This window comes from Eptatretus burgeri, chromosome 10, assembly GCF_056783735.1.
Source record: "Eptatretus burgeri isolate ZD-2024b chromosome 10, Ebu_testis_v1, whole genome shotgun sequence".
Taxonomy (NCBI): Eukaryota; Metazoa; Chordata; class Myxini; order Myxiniformes; family Myxinidae; genus Eptatretus; species Eptatretus burgeri.
In genome coordinates, this window is record NC_140970.1 from 3,742,823 (window position 1) to 3,761,117 (window position 18,295).

Consider the following 18,295-nt stretch of genomic DNA (forward strand, 5'->3'; position numbering starts at 1 on the left):
CATTTTGACATAAAAATCCATCTTCTCCGAGGGGGTTTGTCGAATCTGGCAGAGGTTTCGGTATTTGCTTAGCCCAATGGCACCTGCATCACCCCACGGAGCTTGATTTTTCATTTTCGTCCCAAGGTTAGAAACTTAGAAAATTGCGAATTTTGACCTAAAAATCATACGACTGCCCAAACTTTGAGAGCTCGGATGACAATATTTTTTATCCATAATCTTGAGGTCATTCCCCACCTAAAGTCTTGAAACCATTTTGCTCTATCTCGAACACCTTGCCCGTGGCGCCCCCTTCAATTTTGTTTTTACGCTGATTTCATCAAAGTATGGATAATCCGAGGAGTGCGAAATGCCATACAGCCTATATGACGTTATATTGTTCCTGGAATGTTCCAGAGGAAGTTTTGCACCAAAGGTCATAATACTTGACCTTTGACCTTTCAAGTTCAGAAAGGTCAAATTTTCAAAGTTGTGGTAATCGAACTGGGTTTTCGACCTTCTTTGACGAACCAACTCCAATAAGCTATAGCACGTATCCTGTTTCCTTATTTTAATGTCCACAACATTGTTTTGTGACCTTTAAACGTTATGCAAAGGTCAAATTTTGGAAGTTGTTGAACGAAACCGGGTTTTTGACATTTTGCAGCTAACCTGTCACTCGTACCACATCATGTTGATCATTTTTATAACTTGGTCAAAAATTATCACATTGTCTCATCCTTGACTTCTGAAACAATCTACATCGTCAAATACCACTCGTGAACCATTGTCGTCTTCAGACTTGTATTTTTTTATTTTCATTAATTAGAAGATAATCACAGAACATACATTGTTTATAGGCTTTTGACTCTGTGTTTAATCCCCGTCTTTCACACGCAGGACAATTCTCAAATTTGTCATGTGGAAATCAGGAAATTCAAGAGGCTCAAAATCTCGTAAACTATTCATATTTATAAAGTAAAACTTTACTTCAAATAACATTCAGCTTCATTATCATCTTCGGTACTTTCATAATAATCTATAAAACTACTTTCATAACTATCGTTTGAACACAAACTCTCGGTATCATAACTATATTCTGTTCCAACAGAGACACTATCATCACTTTCATAATCTTCAAAATCTTCAATTGAATAATGATGTATTTAATTAGTAGAAAAAAAACATTACCATCTATATCTATGTACGTTTTCATTATCAGATTCAACTTCTACATTTTTTATATTAAAGGTAATTTTAAAATGGTCCTAAACTACTATTGAACGAAATGTCATTTCACCTGATATATTAACATCCTTTATTTCATCAGGATTTACATCTTTAGGGTTGTTGAAAAAAATACAAATTTCTCCTCGCATATTACAGATGGTCTTATCTTTTCTTTCTAAAGCTTCATCCATAAGGTTTTTCTTTTTTGATACTTTTTCTTGTTTCATTGCTTTTTGTGGTTTTGAATATATTGTTACGAATTTGGAAACCTATCGCACACAACATTCAGGTCCTATAGATTAGTTATATCGGTAAGTATGTGTTTTATAGATAGCTTCCTTTCCCTTGTCTCATGGGTAAATAAATGTCCATGCGCTGTGATTTATTTTTATAGTAAGGATTCTTATTAGAAAACAAATCAGCAACGACAACAGAAACGACCGTTACTACAGTTCTGCAGAGGACAAGGACAACCCTCTGCTCCGGATTCTCCGCGGGCCGAGTGGGGGAGGGGTCGAGCCGGCAAGGGCACAACAGAAACGACCGTTACAACAGTCCTGCAGAGAATAAGAACAACCCTCTGCTCCGGGGTTCTCCGTGGGCTGAGAAGGGGAGGGTCAAGCCGGCGGAGGAGGATAAAAGGGGAGGCAGAAGCTGGTCGAGGGGCGGAAGAGCTGAAAATCTCGAGAGGAAAGGGGCATCTTCAGACCTGGACATCTCGTCTTGCTGGAGCGTTTGTCTCACTGGAGCACTCATCTCAGGGAGCCTGTCTGGCCGGTCGTGGTCGACGTCGTCCTTGTCCTCCTCACCACGACGGAGAGCTCGAGCGACGCCAGTCCCTGCAGGAACCGCAAGGGTCGCCCGCCGGTGTCTGGGTTCGGCTCGCCTCTCGCCAGACCGACCAGCTTGAAGACCACACGAGACGGACAGGTCCAAGATAGGTCTCAATAAAGACCATTTGGTCCGGTCATTTTGGGGTATTTGTGTGTGCCTGGGGCCCCATCTTTAAGTAGTAAACTGTTAAGTGCCTTTGCTGTATATACTTGCATTTCTTATATTCGCGTTAGCTCTGCTTTTACGTGCTTCCCTAGTTCCCCCCATTATTGTATAAATAAACCCCATTTGTTCAATGTTTCAACTCGTTAGTGTCCATTCTTTCATTGGCTTAGCGTCCTGCGTGTTGGAGAAATAGTAAAAGTGGTTACGTTTTTAAGGGGCCATTTGGACTGACGGGACTTTGGTGACCATCCGCTGAGGTCACACGGTTCGAGTACGCTAAGCGGCTCGTTCCGTACGGGTGCCATCGAGGGTGTGAAGACTCGGTAGATCGCCACGTGGTCTCTCGGTATTTTGAGAATTGGCGAATAACCCTGTACCAAATGGCCGAAATATTGACGCTTCACGGTCTGAAAGGGACCCGTACTCTTCGGACTTTTCCGAAGAAGTACGATCTGAATTCCGGGCGATCCGTCGAGCCGACTCTGCAGCTCCATCTCGCGGTCGTGCTCGCGACCGACATCTGGCCCCACAACAATATTGCCAGAAGGAGAGGATAAACTTTTGTTAGAGCTACTTTAATTGATGTTCTTCCAGATATACTAAAAGCCCTTCCACTGAAAGAAATTGAAGAACTCATATTATTCACCATTATTGTTTTTATCCAAGAGTTGTTATATTTATCTTTATTCAATTTTACATCCTCAACATATTTCTCAGTATCTTTTACAAATGAAAAGATTGATTGAAACGTGTCTTTTGTGTCTTGATACATTGTATTTATCAAGTGAAAAAAGTTGGAGGATAATATGGTTTTAAGCACAGATTCACCTATAAATTAAACGGAATTTTCATCAATAAAATTTTATTTTAAGCAAAGTTTTGTTATATAAATATGGTGAATACAACGTACTGCAATGTTTGTAATCATGAATATAAATGTTGTAAAAAACACCTTCAAACCAACAAGCACACATTCAATCTTTTCAGACAAATATCTCCACTTGACCAAGAAACAAAACATTGTGATAGATGTGATAATGATATTCTTTAAAAAAAATTATAAACACCTTCAATCACCAAGCACAAGAACAATGAAGAAAGGGAAGGTGCCACGAAATTCTCCATTGAAAACACTGATGGGGCATTTAAAGGAGATATAAAAATATGATTGTTTTGCTTTCAAGACCCTGGACCATTTGCAATCATTGAAGCTGTTGATAGGGTTAAACAAAGTATTGAAACTATAATTAAAAACAAATTAAGTGAAATGAAAACTTTTAAGTTTTATATGGGAGTAAAATTGAATATGGTAAGAGAAGGTGATGAAACTACTCCCTATATCTCATAATTTCAAGATTTTGTAAGATGTGATGTTTACGATGAATTCCACAAACAAGAACAAGATGTTGATAACACTGTAGTAGGTAGTGGATTTGGTATTACAAAAATAATCTTTTTAGATATACACATCTTAAAATCAGATCCTCTTCAAGCCTCTTCTTATATTGATTTACCAAAAGAGATAAAACTTTAGAAAGTGGTTGTTAATATTCAAAACAAAGATAATAAATATTTTCTGTGGTCTGTTCTTGCTCACTTACATCCTCCACAATGGAAACCTCAAATGGTTGAATATTATAAGAAATACGAGAATACATTAAATGTTAAAGATTTGAAGTTTCCAATGTCATTGAGAGATATTCCTAAATTTGAGAAAATGAATAATCTATCTGTTAATGTATATGGATTAACAGATACAAACAAAGTTCAGATATTAAAAATTTCAAACAACTATAAAAATGATGAAACACACATTGACCTTCTCGACTTTACTTCAAAGGAAAAATCACATTATGCTTTCATCAAAAATTTACAACATTAACCAAATCACAACGATACAAGAGAAAATGTAAAACGTATCCTTGCAAGAGATGTCTCAACTCCTTTCATTCAAAAGAACGATTAAATCAACATTCAAAATGTTGTAGTAATCATAAATCAACCATAATCAATTTACCAAAAGCAGGTTCAAACATATTCAAAGATTTTAACAAATCTATAAAACACCCACTTGTTATATATGCTGATTTTGAAAGTATCCTTGAAAAGATAGATACTGTTTCTCCAAATCCAAATAAATCATACACAAATAAATATCAAAAACATACTCCTTGTGGTTTCTGTTATTATATCAAATCATCTGTTGGTGATGAATACAAGTTAGAACTTTATAGAGGAGAAGATGCCTCAGAGGAGTTTGTAAGACGATTGGAAAAAGGCTGTACTAGACGAAGAGAAATAACGGTTAAAACCTATAAACCAATGTCATCAACAAAGGGAGAGAAAAAGGAATTTAGAAAGAACAGTATCTGTCATATTTGTGAGGAGAAAATTGAGGGAGAGGTCAAAGTTCGGGATCATTGTCATCTTACTGGAACATATAGAGGTCCAGCTCATTCCCGTTGTAATCTTAATTACAAGCCCCCAAACTTTATTCCTGTCTTTCTTCACAACAACACTCACAATGACAACATCTATTTATTAATGAACTTTCAAAGACATCTGGAGATATTTCTGCCATTTCTAACACAAATCAAAAATACAACTCATTCACAAAAACAATTCATACATCCCCCATAACCCATATCAGATTTCTTGACACATTCAAGTTTATGGCAAGTCCATTATCTAACTTAGCATCAAATATTAAAAACTTACCGAATGTTAAAATCACATTTCTCAAATCAAGAAGAGATTGATCTCTTATCACAAAAGGGAATATATCTGTATGACTACATGGATTAATTTGAGAAGTTTAAAGAAACAACTTCCTTGAAGGGAAAGTTTCTATAGCAAGTTGAATAAAACTCATATTTCCAATAGAGAGATTATATACAAGCTATAAAGGTTTGGGAGAAGTTTAATATTAAGAATCCTGGAGAATATCATATTTTGTATCTTAAAAATGATGTATTGTTACTGACTGATGTGTTTGAAACTTTTAGAACAATCTATCATAATAAAAATTATTATGGATTAGACCCCACTCACTATTACACAGCCCCGGGTTTGGCTTGGAGTGCTATGTTAAAAATGACGAAACAGAATTTGGAATTAATCAGTGATACAGATATGCTCTTAATGATAGAGAAGGCTAAAAGAGGAAGAATATCTCAAGTATGTTCCAAGAGATATGCTCAAGCAAATAACAAATATCTTCCTGATTATAATAAGAATGAGGACAAGTCTTACCTGATGTATTATGATGCTAACAATTTGTATGGGTGCGCCATGTCTCAATCTTTACCTTATGGAAAACTTAAATGGGTTAAAGAAAAACATTATGAAAAAGTTTTACAAGATATTGTTGTCTCCTCTCAAAAAGAATTGGATAAAGCTGAAGTTGGATATTATTTTGACGTTGATATAAAATATCCAGAAGAGCTTCATCACAAACATAAAGACCTTTTGCCCCTGATAAAGAAAGTCCAATAAAAGAATGGTTAAGTGATTACCAACAGTCATTTAATATAAAAGGTAAATCTCCAGAAAAACTACTTACTATATTAAATGATAAAGAAAGTTATGTTTTGCATCAAAGGAACTTAAGACAATATTTATCTGCTGGGTTGAGAGTGAGGAAAATTCATAGGATTTTGAAATTTAAACAGTCATTGGTTAAAGAAGTATATTGATTTTAATACAAAAAATACACCCGTGCGGGAGTGACAGTCATCTCTGCGAGAATAACCAAACCGCACACCATTAATAGTGAAATAGCAAATGCAAGAAAAGCTCTCCAATAGACCTTATTCCTCATCCAAGTTCGGAACATCTGAGCATGCGCAGTTCATTTTCAGCCTTAAATTTTGGTCAATTTCTCATCTATCACGAGCTCAAAGTTGCTGAAACTCTGCGATCTGTACTAAAAAATAATTCTCTACAAGGTAAAACCAAAACTAGCCTTCTAGCTGTTAAAATTAAAAAGTGTTGCGGTGTTCCGAACGAGAGCCGAATAGGGTCTATTTCCTGACTTACCACACAGCTGTAGCTGTCTACTGGACACCAATCACCAAATTTATATACTATACTCTCCTCTGCACTAATGCCGAGTCCATCAAATAATGTCCAGTAGGTAGATGGCCAAGAGTTCGTAGAAGTAGGTGGTTTAATCACTATCACTCTATGTAGTAGAGTAGGTAAGTACAGTAGCAAATGGCAGACAGACAACTACGACACAAACCAGTCAGTCAGTCGATTTGATGGGTAGATACGTAGGCCGAGCCTTTTTGTTTTCCAATCTCTTATAAAAAGTGCAACAACAACACTGACGACACCACACTACTCACTCTTACTCTTACTATCCACAGTTCTATTCGTTCACATCAGAATATTCCAGTGGACTCCACTGGACCAACTGATGACTAAGACAACCGATGACTGTGCACTATATGCAGGAATTATGTTTATATGTGTACGACATAAGATAAACACAGAAGGAAACTGGAAAAATCACAATCACACATGGCGATTATTTGACGAAACAGTGCTAAACGCTGGGAATATTAAAAACACAACAACACCGTAAAAAAAAAAAACTTCATATGACTGGACACCTGTCCTGTCATGTCATGTCGGCTGCCGATCAATATTCGTGTCAAAAGAAGGATGGCGAATATCAAAGTGCTGGAAAACAATGGAGATCTCTCTATTGTTTTCCAGCACTTTTACGTATATTAAACACATAAGGATATGCCATCGGATATTTTTCGATTCTGATAGCTTCTATGACCTAGGCCTATGGCGATTTGCTGATTTGGTGGGGACATTCGGCTATGAGTGGGGGTACCTAAAAAGCTATGCTATGGGCAGGCAGGCGGGCCGCAGGCGGCCAGGCAGGCAGATTATATAATAGGAGTCACAAACCGAGAGTTAACGAATACCAAGCACAAGAACGACCTTTACAAGCATGAGTTCCTGTTACTAGGGTGTAGTGTTCTCGGGTCAGGAGGGATTTATGGCCAACTTTGAAGTCAGGTGACGCGAAAACGAAAGCGAATATCAAAAATCCGGCCCAACCAAATCTAGATATTGTCTCATAGATTCATATGCCACAATCAAATTCAAGATAACTTTAGAAATGCAGGAGGAGATAGATTTTGAAAATCGTCATTTTGCAACAACATGAAGTAGCTTTCGCAAAATTCAAAGTCACGTGACGTGTACGTATTCGAAGATATTGGTATTCTTTAGAATGGACATGAAAGACAACGTCAGCTGCTATGCAATGACACCATTCACTAACTTTTACCATGCCCAGTAGAGAATATGCAGCCTCCTGAAGGTAGGGCAGTTTTTGAAAACTATGAAGTCACGTGACGCGAAAGCGAAATTCGAAAATCCGTCCCGACCAAATTTAGATATTGTCCCATATATTCATATGCCACAATCAAATTCAAGATCGCTTGAGGAATGTAGGAGGAGATAGATTTTGAAAATTGTCATTTTCGCATTTTTTGCCAACTTTGAAGTCACGTGACACGAAAACGAAAATCGAAAATCCGGCCCGACCAAATTTAGATATTCTCCCATAGATTCATATGCTACAATCAAATTCAAGATCGCTTGAGAAATGGCGGAGATAGAATTTGAAAATCGTCATTTTCGCAACTTCAAAGGCCTCGTGACCTTGACCTTCGGTGACCTTGAAAGTCATACCATCGTGTACGTCTCATCGATCTCTATCAGGATCACTAATGACCAGATCTCCTGCTTCAACTTCATTGTGAATGGATGGACGGATCGTCACCTCTCCTCTCAACACCCATATTATTAGGTCATGCTCGAAGAGATGACCTAAAAAGGAGAACAGAAGCAAAAACAGATTTTGAGAAGGACTTTTATAAATTAATGAATAATGCTGTATTTGGAAAGACTATGGAAAAATGTTAGGAATGGACAAAACGTAAGACTTGCGACATCTTGGAAACAGGCTTCAAAGTTAATTAATAGACCAAGTTTTGAGCGAGCAGAGGTGTTTTCAGAGAAATTTTGTGCTATTCATTTGAAAAAAAGAGAGTATTGAAATGGATAAACCTATTTATATAGGAACATCAATTCTTGATTTGTCAAAGTCGTTAATGTATGACTATTACTATAATAATTTAAAATCAAAGTATAAGCATAACGTGTCATTGTTATATAATATATATGGATACAGATAGTTTTATATTATAAATTAAGACAAGTGATGTAAATGAGGATATGATTGATAATGTTGTTGTGGGCCGGGGGTCGGTGGCGAGGATGACCACCAGACGGAGCAGTTAGGCCGTCTCCCACCGAACACTGGAATGGAAGGTCGTCACCCAGGATAACTCCGGAGTCGACGGGTCGCTTAAAGGACCGTGGTCGCCAATATTTCGACGGCGTGAGGTAGGGTCCACTTGTCGAATTCTAATTTACTTAAGTACCCACGCCGTCTAACTACCGGGGAAGCCACACCCTCGGCCGACTTTGTCCGAACCGAGTCGCTGTTACCGACTCGGATCCGGCGTAACCGAGCGAAGTTACCAAAGCCGGGCCGGACCAAATGAACAATTTACGGCACAAACGGCCACCCTAATTCTCAATAAGCACTGTGCTAAGCCAATGAAAGAAAGCACAGACAGCGAGCTGGTACATTTTACAATTGGGGTTTATTTTTAATGGGGAGGAGAGCACAAGGAGCAGAGTTAAACTGACTAAAACAAATACAATCAATGTACAAGCAAACACTTAACGGTTTATACTTACAGGACTGGGCCCACGGACACGGACACACACACACCCACAAAAAATGGACCCCGTCGCGTCTTTATTGGACCCTCCAGCCGAGGAGGATAGGTCAGCTGGGGGGGGTCAGAGTCCGGCTGTGCACCTGTCCGCCTCGTGCGGTTTGGTCGGTGGGACTCAAACCCACAGCTTTGACTCAGCACGAAGGCGGACGAGACGAGAAGAACCCTTGCGCTGCGAGGACGAGCAGAAAACCAGACCAGACGAATGGATCACCAACCGGACAGGGGAGAGCAGACCAGCGCCAGCGCAGACAGAATGCGCCGAACACTCTCCCTCCCCCTTGCGCGCAGGGGCCAGAGGGACTGCCTCTGACATCACCTCATCCCTCATTGGATGTGGGGGGGGCGTGTCGGTTGCCTCAGTGGCCTGCCTTCATTGGGTGGAGGGCGTGTCGATGTCTCCGCCCCCCCCTGAAGAGGCCCGCCCCTCGAAGAGGCTGCGCAATAGTATATGGCGTTCTGACTTCCCATTGGCTGGCGAGCATCGGCCGATGCTCGCTCCTCGCTGAATGGACAAGAGGGACTCCAGGCCCTTTTTTGGAGCGAAAACCAGAGCGCCAGCGACCGATGAAACCCCGCCTACGCACGTGTTCGGCACGCCAGTGCGCGAAGAATGCGAATAGTGCCGAAAGCAGATGGGGGCTGTTGCCGTGGACTCTTTTGGAGGGTTGTTGGGGGATTTAAGATGTAAAAAGACCTGACTATAAAATAACCCGCAGCACACACATGAAATTCCCATTAAACACGGGAAGGAATCTAACTATACACATACTTATCGAAATAACTAAGCTTAGGGATTGCTGTCTGCTTGTGTGCAAAAGGGTTTCAAATCCATAACAATATTGATATATATGGGACATTTTTACAAAAGCGGGTCAGGTAACGATAAAGAACAAACTCAAAAATCAACCTTCTTTGATATTCTCGAAATAGTGCTTGAACCCCTTATAAGGCCCAGAAAAATGTTCAAATTATGTCAGCAACGCAGGATCACCATAAGGCCTCTACACTGACCGGGCAATATATTGTTACGGCTGTGGAAATTCGCAAACCACCATCCAGGTCTCGTAGGTGAGGTATCTCTTAAGTACATGTGTAGTTAGCCCCAAACCCGTTGGTTAGAGGGAATTAATGTGATTCATTCAGGCTGCGACGCTTTGAGATAGGCGTTTTTCTGTTCTATCTTTATTTTGAACCAACCACGTCTCAACGACCATCAGACATCAACAACCAACCACAACTCCGCTTCACAACAACCACAACCACACCTGCCTCTCAACAACCACGCCATCCTCACCACTCCGCTAGCAACCGTCAACATCGGCACAAACACAAAAGGGGAACAACAACTCCCACCCCGGTTTCTCTGGTAAACAAGAATGACGGTTGAAACTCAACTCCCGCCCCGATTTCTCTGGTGGAATGTTCCCCCCTCCCCTCCCCCCGCGTGCCGCGAAGGGAGGGGCGGGGTGCCGGGGAAATAAAAGGGTGCACGGAAGTGACATCAGGAAGAGTGACACCAGAGGAGGTCAGGTGAGAGGAGGTCAGGTCAGGGCGGTCGGTGAGAGTGTCAGCATCAGTCGGCGGTTCATGGTCTTCTGCCCTTGGGTCTTGGAGAAGCGGTCCGTAGAGCGACCCACTCGTTGGAGCTTGCAGTCGGTGGACAGTCCGGACGTCGCGGAGGGGACGCGGACTGGAGGTGCCGCTCTGCCAGCTGTGTCGCGCGGACCTGCGCGTTCGTACAAGGAGCGCCGGAGAGAGCTCGCCCACCATCGCACCGCGAGGGTGCAGGTAACCTGCAACGGTCTTGTGGGACTCGTTCGGTCTGCCAAGTCCCACGCCATAAAGGCCCACGGGCCCCGTCTGCCCCCTTGTCTTTGAGGGTGGCCTTTTCTTTTGTTTTTTTGTATGGATCTTGTGGCGCCGTGTCTTGTAAAGTAAAACTGTATAAGTGTTGCCGTGTGTTCGCGTATTCGGTTAGCTCTGCATTGTTGTTTTTGTTTTAAATTGATATACGTGTGCTCTTCGTGTGTCGTGTAAATAAAGTGCATTATGTTGAATTGTTCCCAGTTTCGCTGCGTCCTTTCCTTTGTTAGAATCTCCATCTTGCTTCACGTAAAGGGTTTGTAGTGGGCTTAATACGCCCGATAATTAATCGGAACAGTAGAGGCCGACGATAACACCGCTCGGTTATCCCGATAGCACGGAACGGACCGCTTAAGCGGCCCGTGTCCGGAGTCGACCTGCGGCAAGGTGCGATCGCCCGGTCTACCATCCGCGTGGGTACTTTGGTAGGTTGAGTTTGGCGAACAACCCCATTCCACGCGGGTGGCCAATTGGCACGATCGTGGTGAGGCCGAAAGGCCCACCCGTGACTAGCTCCCGGCGTTAGTCCGAGGGGGTCACGACAGAATTGTCCGTCCGGTGGGCGACGTGCCGCGATTCGAGTCGCGTGGCCGATCGCACGCCGGCGGGTGCGAATTCGCAACAATATGCTTGATAAAAATTATCGGACAGTCTTTACCGTTACCTGACCTGCTTTTGTGAAAATGTCCCATATGATACAAGTAATTACAAGTCAGGTGATGTGTTGTTTTCATCAAAGAATAAAAAGGTTATTGGTGAGTTTAAACATGAATTGGGTGGGAAGGTCATGGGTGAATTTATTGGATTGAGATCAAAGTCTTCTGCTTTCACGTATATTGAAAATAACATTGAAAGGTGTTCATAAGAAGCTCATGGGAATAAATAAAAATATAATCTAGGAAACAATAAAAACTTTAAACATTATTAACCTCCGCCATCGAAGATGGATGGAGGTTACTGTTTTCACCCGTTTGTTTGTGAACAGTATTACGGAAAAACTCCGACGGATTTCGACGAAACTTGGTGGGGGGGTTTAGGTCTGGTCCAAGGATCATGCCATTAGATTTTGGACTTGGTCCAAAGTCCAATATGGCCGCTATGGCGGCCAATTTGAATTTTTTTTTTTTTTGCATTTCTACACGTTTTAAGTGATTTCCAACCCCCCCCCCCCCAAAAAAAATTGTTAGAGAAAAAAAACATTTTGCAACTTTTTTTTTCAACAAAATTGATTTCTTTTTTTTGCATTTCTACATGTTTTAAGTGATTTCCAACCCCCCCCCCCCCCCCAAAAAAAAATTGTAAGAGAAAAAAATTTTTTGCAACTTTTTTTTCAAAATAATTGATTTTTTTGGCATTTCTACATGCGTGTTGATCTTGTTTAGTTTATTCAATCGTGGTTCAGTAGAGTCTGATCCATTTTGACGTACAATGAATAGGATATCAGGTTCACTTAAGTGACTCAGCAGTACTGGCGGCGGAGGTTTTGCACTCTACTGAGTGCTCCCCCTCTAGTTACAACTGTTTAACCTTAAAGAAGGAAGAGTACCGAAAAATGAATACAATAAGAAGTTATAAACATCAATTATATACAGAAGAGGTAAATAAGAAAGCATTAGGAGCTTTTGATGATAAAAGATATATTTTAGAGAATGGAATCAATAGTCTCCCTTATGGTTATAAAAATAAATGTTAAAATATTGGGTTGGGAATTTTAACAGGCTACCGCTGTCTTTTTACCGACTTATAAATGATAGAACCAAGCAATAACCAAATGAAAGAATGGAGATGAAATCAGCCTTGGTATTTAAATGGGAAACATAAAGAATGTGAGAAATATCAAATAAGTCTTATTGAAGAAATAACCGGGGTAAAAGTAGATAAAACAAATAAGCGGATAAATTTAATTACAAATAAGTAAGTTGAAGGATGTAAAGAAAAAAATAATATCCTTGAATGGACTGAAAACTTTGATGGTTATCAATTGAACAATGGAAAAACAATTTACTACAAACTCAAAATGATATGTGGCTCAGGAGGTGGTCAAACAAGAGCACTAAGAGAAGTTTATCATTTCATTTCTGAACAAGAAAGACACTTAAACCAAGTTCCAAGTTATTCTTTGTGAATATACTCGATGGGAATGAATGTGAAGAAAATCAAGTTATTCCCTGAAGTAGAACATGGACAAATATTTGTTGGTTCGCTCTTTGAGTGGAATGAAAATATGAAAGTGAAGAAGTGCTTTAATCAGCAAGTCTCAATCTTTCATAGTCTCAATTTTACATTTGCTTGTATGGGAGGGAGAGGGGATAGGTGGGGAGAAAATGAGTCTCAATGAGTCTCCATGACTCCCCAGGCCAAACCAAGACGTCTGTTAACCTCTGGCTCACAGGCAGCAGAGACATGAATATCACTGCCTTAGGTAAGTGATTCTCTCCGTGATCTCAACATCCTTACCACAAACAGGTACAGACAGGACAGCAGCATCCCAGATGTCAATGATAGCCTGGATCTTAGTTTTGACCGAGGAAATCAATCATCCCAGTGGCTCAGACTCCTCATTCAGCACCTTGAGGGCCCCCAAAAGGATACCTAGAGTCTCCGCAAAATCAAGGTCAGAGATCTTGACATTCCCAAACGATGCACTGCAGCTTGATCTCTCTGACATCCTCCCCAGAATCCAGTCCATACAAGTGCTAAAAAGTGTGGGGGCCAGTATACACCCCTAACGAACTCCAGTAACAACTGGAAATAAGTCAGAGATGGGATCACCACATCTCACAGCACTCTCAGTAGCAGAGTATAGTTCAGACATCAGATTGATCAGTTTTGGTGGCACCCCCCAAAGACCAAGAATCCTCTGATGAGCATCCCGATTCACTGAATCAAACGCTTTACAGATATCAACATAGGCTGCAAGCAGCCCCTGCCGAAACTCTTGTCTGCGCTCAGTGAGGACCTGAAGTGCATGGATACGGCCAATCATTGACCTCTTTGGTGTAAAGCCTGACTGCTCTAGACAGTGGTGCTGAAGCAGATGCTGGTGAACCACATCAAGAATTATCCTTGCCCAGCACTGAGAGCAGCGTCATGCATTCATGCGTCATGCGTTCAGCATGGATGCCACAGATCCCAGGAGCTTTACCCCATTTCAACCGGTTCACCACAGCCTGTGTTTCCACAAACCCACCAGACAAGGGGATGGGTCTATTCTGAACATGCATTTGTGGAAATAAGTCTGAGGACCTGGATGTTGTGTGCATTACTCAGATCCAATTCTGAAATCCACAACAACATTTTACTGCCGAATCTTACCAACTCGGTGTTTTTTCAGACCCCAACTCAAAAACCACTCAATTTCACTAAATGTACCAAAGTTTCACATCAATGACTAAACATGCTGTTTCATTGATAAAAAAAATCAACAAACGTAACAAAAATATATATAAAATATAACACTTACATTCCAACTGGGGACTTTTACGACCCCAACTTAGAAGCACTAAATTTCATTCAATCTGCTGAAGTTTCACATCAATGAGGAAAAATAATTATCTTGATTGGATGATGTTTTAGTGATAAAATAAACAAACATAAGCATAAAAAAAAGAAAATTGGAGGACTTGCTCTATACTAATACCATGTGAAGTAATCATATCTGCAAAAAATTGAACAAAAACAATCGGGCTCTTTTTTTGGACCCCAGAAAGGATTTGCTTGTAACACTGTGCAAAATGACGAAGGAAAGGCATTTTTAGTCGGCCGCATCAAACATGGCAGCGAAGACCCCTGGAAGGTGAGATTGGGCTGACGAAGGATAAGCTTTTCATGAAGGTAAGCATTAACTATCTTCAAAAATTAAAAGGGGTGTTTAACTTCACTCAAATACCCAGTTTTCACTCATACACTCCTTTGGCCGCTTCAAAAAGTTCACTTAGTATGCATGCAAAGTTTCAGGATGCTGCAGTAGTGGACCAGTGGGCCCCTGTCAACCTGTCTTCAAACTAAAATACGCATTTTGACATTCGTCTGTCTGACGTTGATGTATTCAGTCGTTACTCATGCAATCTCAACCAATTAAACTTGCCAAGAGGACTACAGGACATAAGGCAAAGGTTGTAACGACTTCATCTGCCCTCATCAGGAATTCCGAAGGTGGGGGCGACGCAAATTGTCTTTGTGGTTGTGTGTGAGGGTATATAGGACTTATTCAGATGACGTCACCGGTCACGTTACTGTGGCAGCTCCGCCATATTGAGTGGCAAGAAAGTATGTACCGAGTCCATAACAACTGATAGTCTCCACTTCAACGACACCGTTACTTCCAAGCAAGCGATTTTTTTTTTCTGCAAATGGGTAAGAGTTGTTGTGCCCCGGGATGGACTCAGCGGTATACTAAAGGCTCTGGAGTGCAGTTTTACCGCTTTCCCGCCGAAATCTTTGGATGTCGGTTCTGAGAAGAGAAAAATGGCGACCTGGCGAACATGACTGGTTGTGTGGCCTTCATTTTGTCTCCGGTATGTAACTAATTTCTGATACGTTATTTCAGTCGTTGGTATTAAATAGCAAGTGGTTACAAAATAGTGTCCGATTTGTATCATCAATATACATTATATCCCTTGTTTTATTGACAGAATGAGATAGGCTAGATCACCTTTCTAACAGCTGTCTAACGCGCAGCTCTGAGTTGTTTCACTACAGAAAGTCACATCGATATGTCTAATACATAAAAAACTAGCACTTGGAAATATCCACAGCAGTGTGGCATAACACCGGATGTTTGTCATGGAAAAAAATATATAATGTATCTGTAAGCAAACTGACGAACGAAGATTTTCTACAAACTCAGCATTTAGACAAGAGCTTCACTTGGAATTAACTTGTGGCAGCAGTCAGGTTAAAAAAACGTGACGATGGTTGCTGAACAAAACAAGCAACAACGATAATACAATAATGGTGAAATGAAAGAAAACAGGCTCACCTTTACCTCACGATAATACAGTTCTTGTCAGCTTTCGTCGAGATTATGTCACTAACAAACCCGGCGACATAATATGAGTAAGCATCCATACTCTTGAAGGCTTTCAGGCTGGCTTGAGTGTGAGGACTCGGCGTTTCAACAGGAAAAACGATTTGAGGCCTAAATTTCCTTTCTGTTGTTCATTTATCCTTTGAAATAATATAAGGATCTTCACTAAGACCACACAGCTTCATGAACTTCAGTCTTCTTAGAAATATCATCGAATCCATGGAAATAGCTCAGAAGTTCGCGTGACACGTACGTGGTGGCCATGATCTTTTTGCCACTCAATATGGCGGAGCCTCACCTTCCGCTGTGACGTCACTCGCTTAGTGCATAGGGTCAATTAGAAGTGATGCTTCAGAACCCTCAATTCTATCACGACTCAGGAGTAAGAGGACTCCAGGTTATTTTCACACTCGCTTAGCTGATGCTGCTTTAGCCTCGATTGCAAAAAAAAAAAAAAAACCCAGTAGGAATTTCTGTATTTTATTGCCTTTTCCGCTTTGGAAAGGTGTATACATAGCAGCTTGAGCATCGTTCCACCTTATCGTGCCATTTTCCTTGGATATCTCAGAAAAAATGATAATAGCATATTATTAATAACATTAACATTACAGTATTGCACAATAATAATATTAACACTATTAATCAGACAATAATTGACAGAAATAAAAAAAAAATAATGTGATCTCTCCTGGCCACTGAAAAAAATTTTAAAACATTTTTGGAATTAAAACAACGGTAACCCACTTGTCTCACCACCAGCCACAAACACAAACTCGTGCAAAAAGTTGGGTTGTGCTTCATTACCAACCAGCTAGTTATCGCTAACCAGGTTAGCCATTCCTTATCAACAGTTTCGTTGGAGTGCTTGCTGGAGCGCTTAAGCCACTTGGCGAGCACTCCACAAACTGATTGGTAATGGAACACACCTCAGCACATGTGCTAGGCCGAGAACCCTTTTCTGATTCTGCCACTTGTGTGATGAAAAAGGTTCATTTCGGCTGATTTTCAACCCTTTTCGCCTTGTGTTGAGCTTTTTACACTTTTCAGCACCTGTGGGGTAATTTTGTTTCATCCTCGGGCCAGGACAGGTGCTCTGATTAAAAAAAAAAGAGACAAAAACAGCACCGCAATATCCCTCGTGAGCATGGGTTATTCCATTTACTAATGAGGGGTGTTTTGTGATTGTTACCTTCGCAAACTTTGTTGCGAAGGTTTTGTTTTGATCGCTGTGTATTTATTTATTTATTTATTTCTTTGTGAATATGTGTGTTTGTTTGTTTGTTTGTTTGTTATTCGCATAACTCCAAAAGTATTGAACTGAATCGCAGCAAATTTGGTGGGATGATTGGTTATTATCCGAGGACCATTTGATTCGATTTTGGGAGCGATCGGGTCAAAGGTCAAGGTCATGAAAAGGTCAAAATCGTCTTTTTACCATAGCGCGGTCAATTTGTATCCAATTTGCATGCAACTAATGCCAAAATGTTCAGAATTCAATGCCCCATCTTGTGATATGTGACATGACACAATGACGTAATAACCCTTATTAGCGGTTGGGAGTCAAAGGTCAGGGGGGGTCACGACATTGCAAAATGTGCGGTTTTAGTCATAACACGGTCAATTCTTATCCGATTTGCATGAAACCAACACCAAAATGTTGACTGTTCTGTTCCCCACACTCTAATACCAATTACAAAATTAAGAGTACAAAGGTCAAGGTCGAGGTCATGAAAAGGTCAAAATCGTCATTTTGCCAAAGTTCGGTCGATTTTTATCCAATTTGCATGCAACCAATGCCAAAATGTTGTGAATTCAATGCCCAATCTTGTGATATACGATATGACACAATGACGTCATTACCTTTGTTAGCAGTTTAGGTCAAAGGTCAGGGGGGTCAACGACCTTTATTATCATAACGCGGTCAATTCTTATGCAATTTGCATGTAAGTAGATTCAAAATGTTTAGAATTCAATTCCCTATCCTATGATGTGTAATATTTGATTTCTTATAATGTGACCAGTTGTCATCAGATTGACTTGACACCGACACCCAAAAAGGTCAGGGAGTTCATACAGAAATTGTACAATGTACGTGAATCAGTGTCAAACAGCAGGAAATTTAATGTTTTTAAGCCATCATAACACATATGAGATGGCAAATGTGGTATGGGATTAAATACCCTCACAATCAACGGTTTCTTGGGGGGGGGGGCAAAATGTAGCGTTGGCGAAGGTATGCGCTCTACTGAGTGTCCATTCGAGTTGTATTTGTATCCATTAAACATCATTATTATTACCTCCGTCACCAAAGGTGAAGGAGGTGATTTTCTTTTTTTTGTAAACATTGTCGAAGGTT

General features: G+C 40.6%; 1 protein-coding gene across 1 annotated transcript in view; it reads right to left on the reverse strand.

The window, feature by feature from the left end:
• The window catches only part of LOC147017840 (uncharacterized), a 49,807-nt gene extending 33,612 nt beyond the window's left edge, over positions 1 to 16,195 (reverse strand). The window contains exon 1 of the mRNA XM_085896873.1: positions 15,892 to 16,195. The gene's annotated coding sequence lies outside the window, so the exon portion shown is untranslated. The remainder of the gene's footprint in view (positions 1 to 15,891) is intronic.
• Between the last annotated feature and the right edge of the window lie 2,100 nt (positions 16,196 to 18,295).